Source organism: Papio anubis, chromosome 5 (genome assembly GCF_008728515.1).
Source record: "Papio anubis isolate 15944 chromosome 5, Panubis1.0, whole genome shotgun sequence".
Taxonomy (NCBI): Eukaryota; Metazoa; Chordata; class Mammalia; order Primates; family Cercopithecidae; genus Papio; species Papio anubis.
The window spans coordinates 103,823,914-103,847,593 of NC_044980.1; the positions used below are offsets into that span (position 1 = coordinate 103,823,914).

The following is a 23,680-nucleotide window of genomic DNA, read 5'->3' on the forward strand; positions in this document are numbered from 1 at the left end:
AAAGGAAAAGTCAAGGGAGGAGAGACACAAATCCAAGAACCATGCCAGTGTATAAAACCCCAAGTCAAGTGTCAAACAGGGAACTTGGATCTCTTTACTTTTTTTTTTATTATTATTATACTTTAAGTTCTAGGGTACATGTGCACAGCATGCAGGTTTGTTACATATGTATACATGTGCCATGTTGGTGTGCTGCCCCCATTAACTCGTCATTTACATTAGGTATATCTCCTAATGCTATTCCTCCCTCCTCCCCCATCCCCACAATAGGCCCCGGTGTGTGATGTTCCCTTTCCTGTGTCGAAGTGACCTCACTGTTCAATTCCCACCTATGAGTGAGAATATGTGGTGTCTGGTTTTCTGTTCTTGCGATAGTTTGCTGAGAATGATGGTTTCCAGATGTATATATGTCCCTACAAGGGACATGAACTCATCCTTTTTTATGGCTGCATAGTATTCCATGGTGTATATGTGCCACATTTTCTTAATCCAGTCTGTCACTGACGGACATTTGGGTTGATTCCAAGTCTTTGCTATTGTGAATAGTGCTGCAATAAACATACGTGTGCATGTGTCTTTATAGCAGCATGATTTATAATCCTTTGGGTATATACCCAGTAATGGGATGGCTGGGTCAAATGGTATTTCTAGTTCTTTATCCTTGAGGAATCGCCACACTGTCTTCCACAATGGTTGAACTAGGAACTTGGATTTCTAAAGTTGCCTGCTTGGCCCTTTTCCAAGTGTACTTTACTTCCTTTCATTCCTGCTCTAAAAAAATTTTTTTGATGTCTAACCAAGTAACTGTTATGTATTTATTTGTATACAATAAAAGGGTCATGAAAATTCTGTGTTGGGAATCACATCCATGTTGCTTTCACACGTAAATAAGTATTATTTTGAACAGGAGAACATTAGTTATATCCTGATTAATGCAATACATACTTTCTTTGGCAGGTATTTCCTCTGCTTTAATAGACAATTTCAGAAAGACATGTTAAGGGGGAAAAATCACATAATACTAAGGATCTGAGGGCCATAAACATCACATATGTTGAGTTTGCTTTTATTTTGTTTCCAACAGCTCTTAACCAATGTCCCTGGCTATAATCTAGGTGCTAGATGCGTTGCAAATCCTTGAAAGTGTTTAAGATGAAAGAGCAATACACTTAAGATCTTCAAAAGTTTACATTAACAGAATAAGCATTAGCTCCTTTTAACACACACAACTAAATTAACAAATAAATGTGTCTACTTTTATATATGCCCATAAAGCAGACTTAACATTGAAATTTACTATTTTAGATTTTCACTCCTTTAAGAGCTATCAATATAGACGCAAAAGATAGTTCACATTTGAAAAATTATCTATCTGAAGAATAGAACCCTTAAGAGGAAAAAGAACAAGTCATTTTACAAACTGCAACTGAAATAGGGGAGAGAGAAAAAAAAAAAAAAACAAGTTAGATCAATGCGGCAACAAGCTTCCTGCCAAAACTTTTATTGGTGACATTTGAAAAACAATTTTCTTAAAATACTATTAATGAACAGTATGTTGTGTTTCTCTATTTTTACTAATAGTTACACTACAAACTAATGTTCAGCTCAAATAAATATGTAAGATATGAAATCAGATACTAATGTATCAACTTATTCTGCAGGATAAACCTCCCCTATACCAACCACAGGATTACAGTTTTTCTTCTGTTTAAAACTAGGATGTTCAGTAGAAATGGGGTTTCTATTTGCAGTATTATTACAAACCAGTTTCCTCTCACAAATAGCTAATATCTAAGACCATGACTCAAACTATCAAATAGGAATAGAAAGAGAACACTCAGTTTTGAACACAAATAGAAAAAGCTCCTAAGAATCTTCTTTATAGGCCACTGCTTGCTTTCAGTAAAAATAACATTTTCTTAAAACTTTTCAATCTAATTTTTAATAGCTTGTACTTTTTAGCTACTGACAAAGCTTATTTATTCCTCCTTAATCATTTGCTCAAGTGTTAAACGAGCTTAGTTTACCAAAGTAACAACTTTTTGTCTGTGGTATACTTCAAAAATTAGTCGCCCTACAATGTAGTGTCTTCAAATTAAACAGATGTATACAGTTAAAATAATTAGTGTAGTCTCTATAAACAATTTCTGTTCTGGGATTTACATGTAGAGCTAATGTTTACTTCAGAATAAAACATTGACAAACAGGGAAGGCAGAGAATCAGAACTTCCACAGAGCTGTGCTTGACCATATCTTATAGACAAAGCAGAATTACAATGCATGTAACAAAAATGTTACAAGTTTTTTTTTTTTTTAAGTTGATAGTTACAAATATGGTACATAACAATTTTCTACTTTATTTCAGTACAATTTTCAACATACAGTCTACTATTTCTCAAGATATTTGAAGACTTAAAACAAAATTTCTATAGACTACTTGCAAACAGTAAAATCTAAGTAAAATGCTTACATTCTTACTCGAAAACAAAAATCAGGTAAAAAAAAATGGTGGGTGCAAGTTCTGCTCTGTTGTAATCTTACTTCATATCTGTTATTCCTTTTCTTCCTTGCACCTGTCCTTCTTTTCTTCATTATATTCCACGGTCTCTTCTTTATCTCCAACAATCCCATCCTTTTGGTATCTGTCATGAGTCCATTTAGGACTGCTAACTGATTTTTTGAAGTTAAAGCGCCCTCTGCCACATTGAAAAGTACCACGACCTTTTCTTCTTTTGGCCCAATAATCCACACCATCATCTCTGTCGTCATGCAAGAAGTACTTTTTGCTCTTTGGGGTATATTCTGGATCCTATTCCTCTTCCTTCAGTCTCTTTTGAATGGTAGTATTTGAGTTGTTTGGACCAGTATTTGTGCCAGCAAAAACTCCTCTGGCTCTTCCTCTGCCTCTAATTCGAAAAAAGGTTCTTCATGGTCAGCTAATTCTTGCAAAACCTGAGTATTCTTCCATTTCATGGTGAGTTTTAAATTTTTCTTCTCTTTCCTTCTTACTCTCCTTTTCTTCTCTAGAACTGGGAGAAGAAGGTGATGCTGAAGAGGATGAAGATCGAGAATGATCTTGCTCTCTACTTTTATGTTTACTCTCATCTTTGTAAGATTTGTATTCCTTGTAGTCTTTTGGAGTTTTTTCCTGCTTTCTCGATCCACTGGATTCCCTGGAGCCCTTGGAATCTCCCTGTTCTTTACTTCTTTCTTTTCTATGGCCATCAATGTCATGCCAAAAGTCAGCAGAATCACACCTTAATTTTTATCTCCCTTTTGATTTTCTTCTTTAAAAACTCTCTCTTCCCCTGCTAAACGGGTATGCTTCCTCAGGGTACTTGGTGAGATGTCAATTCTTCTGTGTATTTCAGGGCTCTTTTGCTGAGTACTATGTTCTTCAGTGGCTTTCTGATGCGAAGTGAACCGCTCGTTTAGGGTCATTGCAGCTGACTTGAAGTATTGCTCTTCAACATGATGAACCAAGGACACAATGTGTTGAATAAATGACTCTGAAGTGCTGTTGCTGGCCTGTGGCAATTTAATGGGGTCAAAGATGGATCAGAATTCTTGCTCCTTCTTGACAGAATGGACAAGTGTACTAGCAAGCTGTCTTTAGTCAAGGAAGCAGGTCTGTTAGAATCATTAAGAGGAACGCGTGCCATTTTGAGTCTGAATTTAGGATGATGAGAATCACTAACTATCATTTTGTTCCTAAGTGGGTTTTCCTCTCTGAAAGCAGACTTTTCTCATGCATCCAGATTCTTGTGTAGAGGGGGACTGTAATCAAAGTGGTCTTTGATCTTTTCAGACTTTACCTGCTCAGGTGACTGAGTTTCTTTCTTTACTGTTATTTCAGAATTTTTCTCTTCTTCTTTGTGCTTATCTTTTGTAGTGCTAGGCGTTTCCACTACATATCCAGTCTGTTTAAGTTTACAATTTTTTCTTCTCTAAATCCATCACTTTCTCTATTGCCTTTCAGTGAAACTTTGGACTTGTACTTGAGTCCTTCCTCCTCAGTATTCCAGTGAGATGCAGTAGCAAAACTTTTACCCTGATCTACGAGGACTGACTTCCTGAACTGTCTGTAATCCTCTGTCTCCTCTATGTCATCCCCTTCTGAATCATTAAACTTCTGTTTTCCAGACTCTTTATCAGTGAAGTAATCTAGAGCTTCCTGATCTTCCCATTCTCCCTCTGCCCTCCCTTTCTCTGATCCTGTCTCTTTTGAAGCCTCTTTATCACTGTTATTACCCCTAGCAAGCAGGAATACTCTAGACTCTTCATCTGTGAACCTTTTAAAGAACTTCCCAGTCTTTGAGTTTCCTGATCTCCACCATCAGGATAAAATGAGGAATGGCCCCTAGACTCATCTTTTGGAACATTCTGTGGTGCAATTGTCTTTGCAGGACTTCTTTGTGAAGGGATGTGATTAATTGGACTATTCTGAGAAGGATGATATCGACTATATCCATTTCCAACAGAACCAGAACCAGATCTTTCAGGACTATGCTGAATGGAATGTGAATGCTGAGAAGGAGTATTTTTTGCAGAGTGAACCATACTGAGCATGGGAGGATCAGAGCAAGATGAACTCTGACTAGGTGGTGTAGCAATAGGTGAAGGACTATGGGGTGATCTGGGACTATTATCATAAGTTGAAAGGCCAGGCCAAATATCATCAGATGTGGCTGACGACTTATTAAATTCATTGATAGACTCAGATGGGTCATGTTCAAATGTATCTTTCGGTTCCTCCTGTGATTTACTTTTCAACAAATTCTCTTCTTGGGGTTCCCCTTCAGCTTTTTTGGTTTGTTTTTCCTGAGACCCTCGTCTTGTCTTTTAGAAACAGGAGATTTGCTATATGGGGATGAAGAAGGAGAAGAGGATGATCTTGGAGACCTAGAAGATCTATATGACCAGCGAGATCTGCTTCTGGATCTTTGAGAGGAAACAAATCTTCTTTCTGGACTCCTGGAACGTGAACGACCTCATCTAGGACTCCTAGAGTGCCTTCTATTCCAGACAGGTCTATAACCACCTCAATGATATCTACCTCCTCCTCCTTGATAAAACCCTTTACCCCTTCCTCTGTACCCATAAGATTGTCTCATTCCTCTATGATTTCTGTAATCACGATGATAATCTCTAGAATACATACGATCTCTACTACGAGACCTTGAATATGTTCTGGAACGAGACCTAGAACTGTATTGCTTCTTTCTAGAATGAGATCTTGATCTATATCGAGAACTAGACTGTGATCCAGACTTTGACCTTGAAGAATGTGATCTAGAATTGGAGCAAACCATTTCTTTTTTCCTTGGGTTTATGCAGGATCAAGAAGTCAAGTGAAGCCTTTGAGATACTCTAAAAATACTTCCTGGAGAGAATGCTCTGAGAATTTAAACTCTAAATTCAAATTCCTGACACGCCAAATTGTGGCTCCTGGGATTTATCTCCATTGCAACTTAACAGTGGCCATTTCCCAACTCAAGAATGTGAGGAAAGCCATAGAGGTACTTTTGACGCACTAGCTCAGCTCCGTCACTTCCTCCTGCTATAAAACTTTTTAATAAACTTTCACTCCTGCTCTAAAACTTGCCTCAATCTCTTCCTCTGCCTATGCCCTTCAGTCAAATTCTTTCCTCCTAGGAGGCAAGAACCAAATTGCTGCAGACCTGTACGTATTCACCACTGGTAACAGTGTGACATTATTTTCCTGTGGTTTCCACAGGAGCATATGGGAAAATACAATGCTCTCTGAGCTAGAAGATATGGGTTCTCTTCCTCAATCTACTACAAACCAGTTGTGGCCTCTAGAAAACTGTGAAATTTCCCTAGGCTTCACGGAATCATATATATATTGAGCTAGAATAACCATCACATTTTGTAATTGAGACCCAGAGGCCTAAAGTGATTTGCTTGAACTCTTACTACTAGACAAAGGGAGAATAAATTCATTCCAAAGCACTTTAAGACTTAGAGGTGAGACAGAGTATGATTCATTTAAAAAACAAATCTCTTGTTATTCTGCCAACAGCCCACTGCCTGAAGTCAGATTGGGTATGAAGGCCAATTCCCTTAGTTATGAAACTTAGATAAATGTTTTGCTGCATGTGATAACAAATAAGTAACTTAATTATCTAAAATATGTTTAAATTTACCTAGGTTAACATTCAAGTAAAATATCCTGAAGACTGTGAGGTTTCGAGTGCCCATGAAAAAACTGAACCACCAATGCACACATCACAGATTTCAAAATGGGAAAATGAATCATCAAAGGGAAGGAGTTCAAGAACAAAGTCTAAGATGATATTGAATTTTGATAGGCAGAAGCAGAAACTCTCAAGAAAACTAGAAATCATTATCAGAAAAGTAATAAAAAGAAAGTAGCCAAAAAAAAAGCAATCAAATAGAAAGACAGAATCTACATTTGCTGGGCATTTACCATGTGTCAAGTATCATGTTTTATACTTTCTCATGTTTTCTCATACAATATTCGAAGCAACTTAAGAGGTTCAGATGGTCAACCTCACTTTGTAAATGAAAAACATATACTTAAGAGAGGTGAAGTGACTTGTCTAAGGTCACGGCTAGTATATGGTAGAGCCATTATTCAAATTCAGATTTGTCTGTATGATGCAAAATACTATGGTTTTGTACTGTAACTCTCTTGCATTTAGAGCCGGAAAGGGTAGAACTGGTAAAAACAAAGAAAACATTGGTTTGACTTTTTTTATTTCTTGTTGATATTTCTATTAATAGCATACAGCTCCTTTCTTCTTCAAAATATGTTTATATATCTATTCAATCTTTCTTCTTTTTCCCTCTGTCCATCTTCATAAACATACCTGCATTTCTATATTACTCCTTTATATTTATTCAAAAACTACTCTTTCTTCTTCCTCCTTCTTTACTCATTCAAGATTTAGTGGCTTGAACTTCTTTTTAAGAAAAGAAGATACTACAATCATATTGACAGTTTAGTAACATTATTCTGAATACAATAATCTCAACAGTGACTACAAGTAGAATATGAGATACAGGGATATTTCTTTTGAGGCTCTTCCTGAATGCTATTAAACTCTAAATGTTTGAGTTTCATGCTCACCAAGATAACATCAGTTCTTTTCCTGGCTACCTGAGAGTCAGATATGTCCACAGATCCTTAGCCTGTTTTCCTTGGTTTCTGCCAAGTAAGGTCTTAGACTGCTGTATTCTCCCTACTTCCCTCTTTATGCAATTTCTCTTTCTTAATCCAAATTCCCACTATTGCTCTCACTACTCAATCTTTTAGGAATTCCCATTCCAAGATTAATAAACTCATATCTTCATAATCTTTACTTTGTAATTTCCTCAGTGCTTATAATTTACTACAGTTTAGTTTTTCCCAGGGAAAATGGCTTCCATGAATTGAATCATTTTCCAATATTCCATGCACATGAAGACCCTAAGATGGCATCAGGATCCTCGTTTTTCTCCACCGCCACTTCTAGATTACTCTTCTCTTCTCTTGTTAAACCTCACCTCCAAACCTTTCTCAGTCATTCTCACTTATTATTTATTAAAGCCTTTGGCCTTTCCTTCATCTTCAAATCCTGTCATCACCCTGAGGAAACACATAACTGATTTATCTTAAATATTTTCTCTTTAGATTTTATCACCTCCTTATACCTAGGGATCTCTTCTTAGCTCAATTTTGGGCACTCACTTCCATTCTGGACCTGGTTGTCAAATGCAGCTACTTCACTACCAAAATAATAAATGTAGTACCTTTAGGCCAGGCGTGGTGGCTCACGCCTGTAATCCTAGCACTTTGGGAGGTGGAGGTGGGCGGATCATGAGGTCAGGTGATCGAGACCATCTTGGCTAACACGGTGAAACCCCGTCTCTACTAAAAATACAAAAAGTTAGCCGGGTGAGGTGGCGGGCGCCTGTAGTCCCAGCTACTCAGGAGGCTGAGGCAGGAGAATGGCACGAACCCAGGAGGCAGAGCTTGCAGTGAGCCAAGATCGCGTCACTGTACTCCAGCCTGGGAGACAGAGCGAAACTCCATCTCAAAAAAAAAAAAAAAAAATTTAAATAAATAAACGTAGTACCTTTAAAACAACACTTTCCTATCCTTCCAACTTGCTTTGTCTTTTACACCCAACACATCATCAAGATCTTTGTTCAAGTCTATCAATTCCTCTCATTTTGTCTATCAATAATTCTTCTCTTCTCTCACTACTGTCCTTAAACTAGGAAAATTGTGTTAACCAGACCTAAGGAAAAAATAAAAATATGTAAATCTGAAATGGAATTTTCTTCCCTGGGAGATAACAAACAAATTAATGGCAACTCCTTTGATTTCTCTGGCACCAAAGCCACGGGTCCTGAACTCTATTTCCTGCCTTCCCTCCTGCACAATATGAGAATTGTGCGATAAATTCTACGCTTTCTTGTCTTTCCAAGGAACCACCACCTATAATTACCAATTTTTACTTTTGTATCATCAATGTCTAGATTAAGCTCTTCACTGGATTAATCTCAACTACAAGCACATGTGACTTTCCACCTTTCACCTTTAAACATCTTGGGTGGGGCACGGTGGCTCACTCCTGTAATCCCAGCACTTTGGCAGGCCAAGGTGGGCAGATCATGAGGTCAGAAGATTGAGACCATCGTGGCTAACACGGTGAAACCCCATTTTTACTAAAAATACAAAAAATCATCTGGGCATGGTGGTGGGCACCTGTAGTCCCAGCTACTTGGGAGGCTGAGGCAGGAGAATGGTGTGAACCCAGGAGGCAGAGCTTGCAGTGAGCCGAGATCATGCCACTGCACTCCAGCTTGGGTGACAGAGTGAGACTCTGTCTCAAAAAAAAAAAAAAAAAACTCATTAACATTCAATACAGTTGACTTCGCCCATCTTAAAACACTTTTGTCTTAGCTCTGTGACTATGTAATCTCATAGTTTTCCTTCTTTCTCCTTTGCTCTCACATTCTCCTCCTCTAGGTTCCAAATATTGGAAAGCCTTGTATCTTCGTCCTGGGCCCTTTTCTCTTTTTAACCTAGATACAATCCTGGGGTAATCTTACCTACTCTCATGATTTTAAATACCTTTTATAAACTAAAAATTTTATTACTAACCCCTGACAATTCTTTTTGGATTTCAAAGAAGCATCTCAAACTTAAAATTGCCAAACCACAACTCTTGATTTTGCCCTTGTGTATTAAAGGGTTAACTCAGCTGACCTGGACTGCTTAAACCCTGCACATTTCAAAGATCTTCAGGTCTGGTTCCTGGGAGGTACCTCTGAGTCCTTGGAATATTCTGCCTAATAAGAGTGTCTCTGTATACCTGGAGCCCTGGGACATGCTATATCAGCCTAAACTTGGTGGGGCAAGGGTGGAGGCTGGACGCTGAATAACCAAGGTCAGCCATGTGGGTGCCCCATGACTATGTGAATGAACTTGTCCAACCCTGGACACAAGGCTTAGATAAGCCTCCCTGGTTGCCCATACTTTATATGTATTGTCACACATCATTTATGGGAGAACTAAATACTGTTCATGTAATTCCACTGGGAGAGGAAAAGTAGAAGCCTATACCTGGTTTCTCCTAGGCCATACCCTATGCTCCTTTTTTGTTTGCTGATTTTAATCTGTATCCTTTCACTGTAATAGATCACCGCTATGAGTGATGATAATAACTCTTCTGATTTTGGGGAGTCCTTATGGCAAATCATGGAACATAAGAGTGGTCTTAGGAACCCCCAACACATCTCTGAAACTTACTTCTCCTCCATTTTTCTCATACTAGTAATTACCATCACATTCACCCACTTGCTCAAGCCAAGAATCCTCTGATATCATCTTTGAATCCTCCTTTTTTCTTATCCTACATGTCTAATCCATCACCAAGTCCTTATGGCTCCAGATTCAAAATACATCCTGAATCTATGTGCTCCTTTCCATCTCAGTTATTACCATTCCAGCCCAAGCCACAAGCCATATTTTGCCTAAACTATTGCAGTGGTCTCCTAGATGATCTCTTTAGTTCCACACTTGGAACCCTACAATTCATTCCCCAAAGAGCACAGAGTGACTGACTATCCATTTACATTCCCCAATGGTTTCTCCTTGCACTTAGAGTAAAATCCAAACAGCTTTACTTGACATACAAATCTATATGATTTATCTTATCTATATCATCTTCTACCACTCTTCTCATTCACACTGCTCAAGTCTTTGGCCTTCTTTCTATTCATCCAACATTCTAAACTCATTCCTGCCTCAGGTTAGTTATCCCTATTTTTCACTGGCCTGAAATATTCTTCCTTAATATTACAACTTAGTTTACTATTCAGAACTCAATTTGAATGTCACCTCCTGAAATTCCTTTTCAGGCATATCTAACACTCCCTATGAGAGCACCATCACTCTTGGTCACATATTGTTGTGTTTTCTTAATCATTTTTATCATGATCTGTAAGTCCCTTTTATTTTTTTGTGACTTCTTGTATGTTATTGTGTCTCTTCAACTACAATATATACACCATGAGAGCAGGGGTCTTATAGTCTTATTCTTGAATAGAGCCTGAAATTCTCCAATATGTATTTGTTGAATGGTAGCACTTAGCCTACCATGGAAGTTAGAAAAGAGAGTCACAAGGGCAAATATTGACAATACCTGTTCAAACCCTGATTGGGTGGGTGAAATTTAATTACAAATTGTGATATATCTCTCATTTGCAAGATCATCCCTGCTAAGAAATATATGTGTCAGGCTACATTTGTCTGATTAAAATAGATGTATCTAAATCTCGTCCTTCTAAGTCCATGCTTTTTAACTAGGTCTTCACAGACAAAACAGATGATGGCCTTAAGCTATTGATGGTAACAGCGGCCCATTTGGAGTGGCTGCTGCCAGGATGCCAGCTGCAGTGGGGTGGGAGGCGCAGCCAGGGCTATGTACTCCCAGTAGCAGGCAGGAGCTGGGAACAGGCGGAAGCCCCGCCCCCTTCCAAGTTGGAGGGGCAGGAGTCCTGCCCTCTCGAGTGCAGCAGCAGCCAGCCACCCCACTAAGGCTTCAGACCCAGGCATCTTTGCACTCTCAGTGGCCCGGGAAGCCCCCACGTCCGCACAGGCTGGGAAGTGCCTGCTCCCACTACCTGGCCTCTCCCTGCTCCCAGCGCCCACTCCGATTTCAGTCCAAAGTTGTGGCCAAGCCCAGGTGCTGTCAAGACCAGGCTAGGTGTGTGTGCACTCGGGGCAGCGCGGACAAGCCAGCCCCCTGTTGTCTTGGGCACCGACAAGCACGAGAGGGAGGCCAAGGGGGTGCTGAGTGTGGTTCTGCAAGGGCCTGCAGGTAGTGCCCCTCGGCACAAACAGCCTGGGGGCTGGGGATGGCAGGTTGGTGGCCCCAGAGGCAGACAGGCTACTGGGCAGAAAAGGTCAGACGGCCTGAAGCCTGGGAGCAGGGCTGCCAGATCCGCAGACTGAAGTGAGAACTTACGTTGCTTTTTCTGGTCCCACCCATGGCTACCCATGGACCAATCAGCATGCACTTCCTCCCCTCTGAAGACCACAGAAACCCCAGACTCAGGTCGACTCAGACAAACTCCGGGATGACCTGCCTGCAGACAGGAGCTACCCCTATGGGTCTCCTCTCTGCTGAGAGCTGAACAAACATGAGGACACCCTGCCTCTGAAAAGGAGCTACCCACTGCGGTCTCCTCTCGGCTGTTCTGTCGCACAATAAAGCACCTCTTTGCCTTGCTCACTTCACCCTCCACTTGTCCATGTACCTCATTCTTCCTAGATGTGAGGGAAGAACTCCGGACCTGCCAAATGGTGGCAATGAAAGAGCTGTAACACAAACAGGGCTGAAACACACCCCTTGCTCACTACATTGCAAGTGACAAGAAGGAGAGAAGAGAGAAGGAGAGAAAAGCTGTGGCCTTTCAAGAAGCCCAGACCTAGGAGCTCCCCGAGCCAGGGCTGTGACACCCACTTTTGGGCTCTGCGGTTCCTGGCATCTCCAAGCTTCCAGGCACCACTGCATTTCCCGGTGCCAACCACAGAAGCTGCTTGCAGTACGCATGGTCCAGCCACAGCCTTGCAGGGAGCTGACACCCATGTCAGCATCTGAAGCTGCCCACCCTGCCACAACGAGCATACCTGGCTGTGCATAGTGGCCAGACCCCATGCTCACTTGCTAACACACCCCTTGCCACTCCGCTCACTTTTGCCAGGTGTGGGATCCAGGCTGGTACCATAAGCCAAGAGCAGTCTGCCAGGCCAAGTGGGCAGAACAAGCCCAGCAGGCCCAAGCAAAACTTGGGCAAGGTTTCTGGCCAGAAGAGATACTCCAAGGATCCTGTGACACTATGTCACATAATTCATATTATAAATTAATCTATATTCTGATTTTGTAAGAATATAAATAGTATTTTTCTCATGGGATATAGCTGATATTGTCTATAATATTTGAATTTTTATTTCATCCTTGTTGACACTTTCCATGCTCTACTTGTTGAGTTCCCTCTTCTCCTTCTCTGGCCTCTTGCCTATCTCCACTTTATCATTTCAAGTCCTAAATTAGAAAACAGGATTTCAGTTCCTGGCCTTCCGAATTTCGCAATCTATACTCCCTGCTACACACTACTCATCAATCCTAACTCAAAGATCTCAGTTATACTCAAACTTCAATGAAGGTCAAACCTGAATCTGACTCACTTTGGGAACTTAATTAATTGATGATGAAATCAACTTTTATTCTAATATGTCTAGTTTTTATGACAAACAAACATTTCACTTAGATATTTTGCCATTTTGTTCAACTTCTGCTGTTTCAAAGTTAATTTTCATCGTTTCTCAAAATTTACATTTTTCTTTCTGAATTTTCCTATTTTTCTTAAAGGTGACTTTTTTTTTTCAATTTCTTAGGTTTGAAGTATGCAGTCAATCTTAACTTCTTCCCCTCTCCATCAGTCATACTCCTAGAAGTAAATAGTTGAATCCTTACATGTTTCAACTTAAGAATCTTTTTTTTTTTTTTTTTTTTGAGATGGAATTTAGCTCTTGTTGCCCAGACTAGAACGCAATGGCACAATCGCGGCTCACTGCAACCTCTGCCTCCCGGGTTCAAGCGATTCTCCTGTCTCAGCCTCCCGAGTAGCTGGGATTACAGGCATGCACCACCAGGCCCAGCTATTTTTATATTTTTAGTAGAGATGGGGTTTCTTCATGCTGGTCAGGCTAGTCTCAAACTCCTGACCTCAGGTGATCCACCCACCTCGGCCTCCCAAACTGCTGGGATTACAGGCGTAAGCCACTGCACCCAGCCCAACTTAAGAATCTTTAATGAAAAACTACTTTTAGAGGTATGGGCAAGTTGCAGAAACAAACTAAAGATAGTGATGGATTTGAAGACTGTCAATAGTAGGAAGCCTTTAATAGCTCTAGAAATAAAAGGTCAGGGATCAGAAGCTTGATGAGACCTTGAACTGTGTAGAAAGGACCACCCAATAGCACTATCCTTATAAAAGGATATAGTCATTGCCAGAGCATAGATCCAAAGTAGGAAGAATGGGGGAAGAAAGACTCCCATCTTTATCTCCTTCCACCCTCCACTCTATTGTTGCTCCTCCCACTCAATGAACCCAACTGGAAGCCAGGTGACATGGAAGCCCAGGTGAGGCAGTTCCCATGGGTCAGCCTTCCATGCCATAGAGCAGGGCAGAGAAGGAAAATAATGGAGAATAAGGGGAAGAAAAGTCAGAACCTTCTATTTTCCCACTTCATTCTTATATCCTCAATTTTAATGTTGTATCTGTTGCTAAATATGAATAGTCTTCCTTTTAAAATACCTTTTTTTAAAATAAATACTTTATTTGCAATTCTATTGCCATACTCTTTTATAAGCTCAGATCACTTCACTTCCAGAGCACTAATATAGTTTCTCTCCTGAAAAAATCCAAACTACATACCACTACCAGATTGGTTTCCTTAAAGCATACCTTATTCATGTTACTCTCTGGGTCAAACACTTTTGCTGAGTTTCTCTGCCTGTGTCTTCCTGGCAGAGAAACATCTCCATGTAGTTTTCTAGTCTTAAATCTCCCTCATGAACAACACTTACTAATTAATCACTTACTATGTTCCAGACACTTTCCTAGGTATGGGAATTCAGAAATATACATTTTAAAATGTCCTAATCTCCTGGAGCTTTATCTAGTTGGAAGAGAGAGACAATAACCAACCACAGAAAAATGCATAAATTATACTAGATCTTAGAACATAATAAATCCTGCAGAAGAGAAATGAGGAGTGTCAAGGAAGCCTGTAATCACAAGGTTGATCAAGACAGGCCTCATCAAGTAGAAGGCATCTGAACAAAGACTTGAAAGGCATATTGGAGTAAGTCACATGAATATCTAGAAGAAAAGCATTTGGGACATAGGGAACAGCAAGTGCCAAGGCCCTGAAGCTGATGAATGTCTGTCTGGTTCTAGGACTGGCAAAAAGACAAGCCTGGCTGGCATAGGAATGAGTGAGACAAAAACTGGAAGGAGAGGAAGTCAGAGAGGTGATGATGATCAGCTCATGTAGAGCTTCATAGGCCACTATAAAGAATGCTCTACCTTAACCACACTGTTCAACACCTACATTTTCCACATGTACATAGCCATTTCTGCCTCCACAGATTCCCTTGGCAGGATTCCTGGACTGGAAAGATTTTCTTATTTCAGTCTGTTCATCTAAAGCCTACAAGATCCAAGTCATAGCTCCCTTCCTTTGTAATAACTTCCATGACTACTGCAGTCTGTGATGACTTCCTATTTTATCTCACAGTTGAAACTTGACGTATTAGTCTTTTACATGGACACAGGGAGGGGGACATCACACACCGGGGCCTGTTAGGGGCTGGGAGGCTAGGGGAGGGATAGCATTAGGAGAAATACCTAATGTAGATGACAGATTGATGGGTGCAGCAAACCACCATGGCATGTGTATACCTATGTAACGAATCTGCACGTTCTGCATGTATATCCCAGAACTTAAAAGTATAATAAAAATAAAATAAAATATTTCCCTAACTTGTCTATGACTTGGTGATAACATCACAGCTTGAGGATGATGATAATGATTATGTGAACTAATAATGATGGTGATGGTTGTACCTAGAGCAACGAGGAATTGTTGCTTCCTTGACATTTTAGTTTTTGTCTCCCTACCCTTCCAATGAGAGGTAAAATTATTCCTATAATTGGAGTTCATACGAAAAGTACCTGGCATCTAATACGCATGTAATAAATAGCAACTTTTGTTATTCATATTCCATAATTATTTATGATCATCAATGTTATATCTAACTTGGAATTGATGAAGACCAACTTTTTTTTTTCATTGTTAAAAATAGCTTCTAAATATTTGACTAATTCATGGTGATTTCTCCCTGCATATTCACTAAATAGTTGAACTACCCAAGCCCCACTAAATCATATGCAAACTTTGTATATCTCTGTTATCAGTCCATTCTCACACTGATATGAAGAAATATCTGAGACTAGGTAACTTATAAAGGAAAGACTTTTAATTGACTCACAGTGCTGCATGGCTGGGGAGGCCTCAGAAAACTTACAAGCATGGTGGAATGGGAGGCAAACATGTCTTTCTTCACATGGCAGCAGGAGAGAGAAGCACAGAGCAAAGAGTGGGAAAGCCCCTTATAAAACTATCAGATCTCATGAGTACTCACCATCATGAGAATATCATGGGGGAACCACCCCCGTGATCTAATCATCTCCCACGAGGTCCCTTCCCCAACATGTGGGGATTACAATTCGGATTACAACTCAAGATGAGATTTGGGTAGGGACACAGAGCCTGACCATGTCACTTGTATTCTTATTTTACTCTTATCATATTTATTTTCACAAATTTGTCTCTTGCCTCCTCAACTAAACAGCAAGATCATGGGCAAAATGTTATGTCCTGTGTATCTGTGCACCTACCCCAGCATTTCACACTGCAAGTATTGTAGAATGGATGTAGTAAAATGGAAGATACTCTTGGTCCACGTTCTGTGTATGTTTTCTACAACATCCTCACTTCTCTGTTGAGGGAACCCCGAAGGAAAATAATTCAGGTAGTGTATTAATATTGTTATCAACTTCAGATGACGTTGACTCCTATTATATAAGCCAAAACTGGCTTTTTGCCATGCTGGTCCTTGCAAGAACTGGCAGGTGATGGCTTTTACCTGCAGCAGGGGTTTGTCCTGCCTTGAGCTAGTTGGTAGAAGTAAGACGATATCTTATTTCTATTCTTTATCTTAGATATGTTGGAAAATGGGAAAAAACAAGTATCAAGATATTTAGTAGAAAACAAAAACAAGAATATTAGACTTCTCCAGGAACCAGAAAGGGTAATTTTTCTCATCTCAGACCCTAAGCATGACATTGCTAAATAAAAGACTACAGAAAAGGTTGGCTTACAGTTGAGTAAACTTAAGGCTGAAAGAAGTAAGAGCTCATGAAGTGTCACCAGTTAAAAAGAGGTAAAACCAGGTAACACAGAGCTCAGCTACTGTGACTCCTATTCAGTGTTCTTCCTGTGCCCTCTCAGTGTCTCCATGTGGATGGAGCAATGGCATATAAGCAACACACTAGTTGGTTTCAAAAAGTTAATTGTGCTAAAAGGAAACACATTAAATAGGCTTTTCGTATTACTACCTGAAATTATAGAAGCTTGCAGTTCATGATAAGAATGATATTCAGATTATTTTAAACCAATTTCCTTAACTATAGCTTATTAGAAATGAATCATGGTGCACTTTCATTTTTTTAAATTAAAAAAAGGGCTGTAGGTGGACAGACATGCTGAGATACTCTGTGAATTACTGTTATCAGATATGGCATTTTGAGCCCAGAGTTCAAACACACCTTAAAATCTCTTCCACATGAATATAGAATTTAATTATTAATGAAAATTAGCAGGGGAGGCAAGTTGATCTTCAGATAACTTGCCCTTCGATGTTACTGCAAGTTAGTAAATTAGCTAAGGGCTAATTCATATTGTTCCACAATTATCTCCATTGGCCTCATTTTCTTATGCTGCAAACATCATACAAAAGGTAACAGTTTATGGAGATTTAAGAGAGGGTGGTGGACATGTATTGTGTTACCCATCCCCAGATAATAACATTACTCATCTTGTTTTGGGAAACTGCTTCTCTTCTACTCCAACCCAGTGATTTTAATAAGGCCTGTGTTCCCTCACACCCAGTAACTACATGAGCTAAGCCAGATTCCCTAGATTCTTGTGATTTCTAAAACATTTTAGCTAAAGAAAGCTTCTTAATTTTTTGGCAACATATGTGTATGTAGCTGATGGTTCTGGTTCTAGACACAAGGAAGAAGCTTTCCAAGAGTGGCTTCAACTAAGAAGAAAGCAAACAGAGACAATAAACTGCCCTTTTTGTCTAAGCTTGAGTTTGTATTGGGTTTATTTACTTGCAATCAAATTAATATGAACTACTACTAAGAAAATGCCTTAAATCATAAAGACAACTTTTTTTAAGGCATAAGCTGAAAGTTTTGTATACTGTTGTCATTATTTCCACCCAATGCAGCATCAAGCACATAGTAATTGCTTTTAAAAATTCTTGTCAGCGTTCACTAAAGAGAATAACTCTTTAACTATTTGAGGCCACAAGACAGATTGCTGCAGCCTTGGACAGAGAGAAGGTATTTTGATCAGGAGGAAAAAAGTGTGTCCCTCAATTCATTCTGCACAAGCAAATCTTTAGGCGCAATCCTGGCCCTAGTTGTTTACGGTCAGATCTTACCAAATACAACCTACTATTTCAAATCATAGTCTTGTAAATAAAAAAAGACTCCTTTTAATAGAAAAGCTCCTTTTAGGTTATTAAATTGGTATAAACTTTTTTTCTCCTTGGCTAAAACTGGTTGATGTCAGGATGTCTATATTGAATAGAGATATTTAAATTTTATTTAAAAATTTGGGATACATGGTAAACAAACATGGCTGCTGTACGATTTCTTTAACTGGGAATACACAGTCTCTAATGACTGGAAAATAGCCTCACAAGATCAAATCCTGAAGAGGTCCGTGACCACTGACTAAAACATGTTTACAGAGGCCATTTATGAAGAGGATCATCTCCAGATCAACATCCTCAGCATCTGACCTTTATTCTTGCCCCCATTAAAGGCCTGGCTTGGCCTTGGCTTTTTGGCCTCCAGCACTTGGCTTCTTGCCTCATCACCAAACGCATACTGATTTTTCCAAAAGATAAATACTTATAGCCTAAGAAACACATGTGCTTTGCAGAATGCAGAAAGCTAAGGGCTAGACTTTATTAGTGTTTTAATTTGCTGAGGGCTTCTGGAATTACTTTAACAGACATCGTCCCAACCTCATAACATTTAAGAAGCAACAGGAGACAAAACAATGTCACTAATGGAAAACAGAAGTACAAAAGTGTAGCGATGGGAAAAAAAGAAGTGAGAGATTGTGTTGATAGGTGAGAAAATACACTGCACAATAATAGCAGCTAATGAGAAATCATTGCACGGCAAATACTGTGTCTCAAAAACTTCACAATATATGTAGAATTGCCCCCATTGAAGGAAGGAGAGAACTGCAGGTTAAGGTTAAGTGATTAGTCAGAGCACCATATAATTAGGAAGTGGCAGAGCTGATATTCAATCCAGGTGTGTACCCAACTTTTAATCAACTGTTTAATTGCTCTTATTCCCTGACTCTGCAGCAGCCTACTAGCACCTTCTATTCCTTGCCGCTTAGTACCAGTTTTCCATTTCAGACCCTTCTAACTCATAGCCTAGGTACTTTTGTACTTATAACACTCCATTTGAATCCCAAATGTTTCCTAAATGGGCATAGGTGTCTTCTACTTTGACTACATTCCTCATCAAAATAGACAGGAAATTGATTAAAGAATTTTAGGTATTGGTTTAATCTTTGCTGTTACCTCCTCATCTAACCATATACATCCACAAACATTTACAAACACATGGACACATCCATCGGACCTCAATTGACAGGACACATTTTTGGCAAGTGAGACACACAGCTGGAATAGCTCCCTCAGCAGTAGTTACAGCTCTCTGTCAGAGAACGACAAATGATGGGGACCTCAGACAAAGGGTCTTTCAAGGTCAGGTGTGGCTCCAGCAGAACATAAAGGACTACTCTGCCATTATACTAGTTGTGCTTCTTGACAAATATCTCTCCAAACTGTCCATCATTCTAACATCTAAGAAGTACAACTAGAGGTGCTTAATAAATAGGTGAGGAGCGAATGAAAGAATCTGAGATGCATTTGACCTTTTCTTAAGCCTGTGCTTCAACTGGAGTCCCAACAAGAAACAGATGGCTCACTCCAAGAGGTTAACTGACTGAGGAGACCTTATTACTAGACACAGAGGTACCCAGGGACTTTCAAAAGCAAGAAACTTCCATTCCTAGACCCGAGAGCAAGAGGAGAAATGATCTTACAGGAGCCTAAGGAGAGTTGAAGCCAGGAAGGGACCCACATGACAGAACCTGGCATGGTGGAAGAATGTAGAGGAATGCAGCTTTCACAGCAGCAGAGCAGAGAGTAAGCAGGAAAATACACATAAGATTAACCTCTTAACCTGCATTTCCCATTGTTCAAACCTGAGCAGAAGCCAGAGAGTGAGAGAGTTCAAATGATATGATCCATCGAGGTCAGACTTTCAGAGCACAGAGCGAAGACGGAGACTGGATCTTAGGAAAGCCACACTGGGAAGGCAGGGGCAAATATAGAGTGACTATGCTTGTGGGGGGTAAATAAGTCTTTATTTTATTATCTAATGTATAAGAAGAAGAACAAAAGACATTTTTCATGAAATAACAAAATGTCAGACTTCATCTTCTAAGGTTGGCAACTCTTACATTTTTTTCTACTATCCCCAGATAACTCTCTTGAAGAAACTGCATATTTAAAGATAGGCCAGGGACAGCCTAGGGCTGATGGTGAAGGACACAATTTTCGCCACTTTTATCACTCTGTCCTCTGTAACAGGAAGTTGTCTGACTAAGGAAAACAAGGAAAATTAGAGAACAGTAAGGACAGGGATTTGCAGGAAGAAGGAAGTTTCCTGTCAGGATGTTTCGGGGTTTGTAAGCAAAATTGTCAGTTGAAAACATGATATGAATCCAGTGGCCCTAAAAGTCTTTACTGTTGACCTGCTACATACCTGACACCCCTCCCAACTATGCCTTCCTTAAGGTTCTTTATATACACATGCTTTTTAAAACAAGTTTTTAACCACAAATCAGTAAGATTGAAAATAAGTCATCAGAAAACAATTAATGAAGACATGATTAGTTATCCATATGATTACTAACATGCAATGGCTTAGCAGAAAAACATTTATTCAGAGTGAGATTTTGATCAAATTCGTTTTGATGAGATAGGAGGCTCAGATGAGTATTCCCAAGAGAAGATACCTGGAATAAATACCAGGCAGAAAAATGAAAAATTGAAGTAGGCCTTTCACTCATATGATAATTTTTATCATCTTGTTTTACTCAGACAGTATTTCTCAAATCAAGTCAAAACAGCTTCTCTGACCAGTAACATGTAAAAATCTCTTCTGCTGATGTGAAGTCATTTTTTAAAGGCTAGTACAGTCATGTACTTAAATCTGTCTGCCTGAACCACTGCCAATGATACTCCTTTATCCATGGTGATAAAATTGATTATCAGTGCTTTAGGGGAATTTCACTCCAAATTTAACTAAGGCACAGAGTTAGGGGAGCTGCTATCCCAGTGCCAAACTGGGACTGAGAGCAGAGGCAGCTCTGAAGCCTCAGAACTACATCCAGACAAAGCGTGGCTGTGGGAGCATCTGAAATTGTACCCCAGGGCATGTCTTCCCCACTTCCTGTCCCCAAACAGACCTGCCAAGACACTGCACCCCGGGCCCCACACACCTTCCCTGCCCCAACATCTCACCTGAGCCCTTGCCAAGAACAACATATTGTCTTCCTCATCCCAGTGGAAAATTCTTGTTTATCAAATCTGAAAAATTTTGTCTTTGGAAGGTACATACATTCTTTCCTACATAAAGACTATATACTGATAATAGTTTCTGATGGATAGAACAAGAAAATCCCAAAATTCCTATAGCAAGCAGGAAGTGTGATGACAAGAACAGAGAAGAGGCCCAGGACAAGTGGTTCAGAGGAGGACCACAGCAGTTGTCCTATTTCACCATATTCTCGGGATGCTTTCCCTGAGAAGCAGGTATGGAGAATGGGAAGAGGCTGCCAGACTTCCCCTGAGGCAGACTTTTATCTATGAGGTGACCTCCCATGGTGGTGATGAGAAGGGCCAGAACACAGATGAGCTGCCTCCCGTCCATGCTGTTTGCCCAACACAAGGAACCTCAACCCACGCTGATCACAACACTTCAGATGTGTCTGATCGGCAGCTAGGAAGACTCAGTTACTTCTATATTTCAAGTTACTCTGCCTCTGTTCACACAACTTAAGTTTTCATTACCTTTTTGATAAATTGTAAATTCATAGTGATTTCCCTTTCATCCAATCAAATCTTCCACATGTAACTGTTTTTACTGGGTCAATTGATAAACTGATAAATTGAAGTTCGTAACTGTTCCATGGTTAAGAATACATTGTTAAACATCTCTGAAGTTTGGAGAAATTTAGTTTGTATGATAACAAAAATAAAATGCTCAAACTCTTGGATGTTTCTGATTTTTAAAATATTACTTGTGATACATACTTCTAATTGACACTAAATATTCCTTCTATGATTCCTTAGTAATCAAAGTATAGGTCTCAGTTGAACACTTAATAGAAGATTCTATTTCTCATCTTCCCTTGCAGCTAGATTTAGTCATGTAATCTGGCCAATAAAATGAAAGTGATACGTTGTGTGAGACTTCTAGAAAGTCTCCTTTAAAACAAACAAAAAAAAAACTATGGATATAATGGCTAGTGCTCCAGCCACCATCTTGGTCCACAATGCAATATGCAAAAGAAGGCCAGAGCAGGAAGTCAGAAGGAACCAGGGTTCCTGATGGCCATGGCACTGTTCTACCAGTCCTGTGCTCCCTACCTCCAGACTTGCAGATAAATAAAACTATTGATTACTAAGGATTTTCTGCTGTATGCAACTAAATCTAACTTTAACTAATACAGAATCCTTCACCACCACCATCACCAAATATGGAGCACCTTTACTTCTTTAAGGAAAGGTTTTCACTCTGCTTGTTCCTATATGAGAAGCCACAGTAAATTTGACATTCTGCCTGGGGTAACATTTTGCAGGGAGATAGATCATGCTGGGCAAGGCATTTGTCCAAAGTTGTTCCTGGGTCAACCAACTCACCATAGCCATACTTCAAATTAGTTCATACCAATCATTACCCCATATTTCAATCCATTGATTTGTCTTCAATTTCTAAAGTAGAATTGTTTAATCCTTTCCTTACATAAGTGTAACATGCACATCATGGCCTCTACCCACAAATATTTGCAAGGACATGGCTGGACGTTAATACTGATCAGAGTGTGTGGCTATTGTCCATGTTGGCATGAGTAGTCACTGGCAAGAAAGGAGTTAACAGACACTGTAAACTGTGCTGCTTTCCATCAGAGTAAATAGTCTCTGATTTCTGGACCTATTCATGCAGATGCTTGGAACTGTAGTGCCAGACTAGAGAAGCGGCAGTCATCACTAGGAGAAATAGCATTAGGAGAAACAAACTGGAAATGGGAATATCAACTACAGGTTTGCAGCCAGCTTTCTCTGGTTGCCTCAGATTCTACTTTTCCCAGAAAGGTTATGTCTGGGTGAGCACCTGAATTTGTTTTCTATTTAATGATCTATCTTTTTTTAGTCATAAAATAAATATGGAAAGTCAGGACCTACACCATTCCTTCTGAATCACCCCGATCCAAATGTCATTGGTGATGATGTTAATTCAATATTTGAGTTAGGCTAAAAGACACTGTTTAAATCATACTCATCAGAGTATGACTTGGTGTAGAAGAATTTAAATATCCCTGCAGCAGCATAACAGAAAATAAACTTCTAAGCCTGCCAAGTGAAGGCAAACTGCTCTTGAGAATTAAAATGTATTGTTCTTGAAAAGAATATTTTCACTTACCAACTGAAGGTGATTTTAGATATTTTCCTGTATAAAAACTACATCAAGCACACACAGCCTTATGTTTGGCACAATTTTCTTGAGTTTCCTTAATTTCTTAGTTAATGCTTTACACAGGAATACTGATGGCCAAATGGGAGGATGAATAGAGTGCTGTTGGGAAAGATCAGCACCCACTCAGCCTCTCGATCTGCCTATTTCCCCAATTTCCCTACCAGAGTGCCCACTTCGCCAGGAATCTAAAACTGTTTCACATTTGCATTTTGGTGAGTTGCTCCAGACCTTCCCGTTTGGTGTAGCTACTTGCCAGTGCTCTGCACTGTATGAGTTCTACTCATTTCAGAGGGCCACCTTCTCTAAAAACATAAAACTTAATTATAGTAATATACTCAGGAGGAGGTGAATTATCCTATGAAATTTCTTTGGTCCTCTGTATAGCACAACCTTGTAATTGAAGTATTTTTTCTCCATATCC

General features: G+C 39.7%; 1 pseudogene across 1 annotated transcript; it reads right to left on the reverse strand.

The window, feature by feature from the left end:
* Positions 1 to 1,485: 1,485 nt before the first annotated feature.
* LOC101006965 lies at positions 1,486 to 7,832 on the reverse strand (annotated as a pseudogene). The gene has a single exon (XR_648343.4). The product of XR_648343.4 is annotated as a bcl-2-associated transcription factor 1 pseudogene (transcript).
* Between the last annotated feature and the right edge of the window lie 15,848 nt (positions 7,833 to 23,680).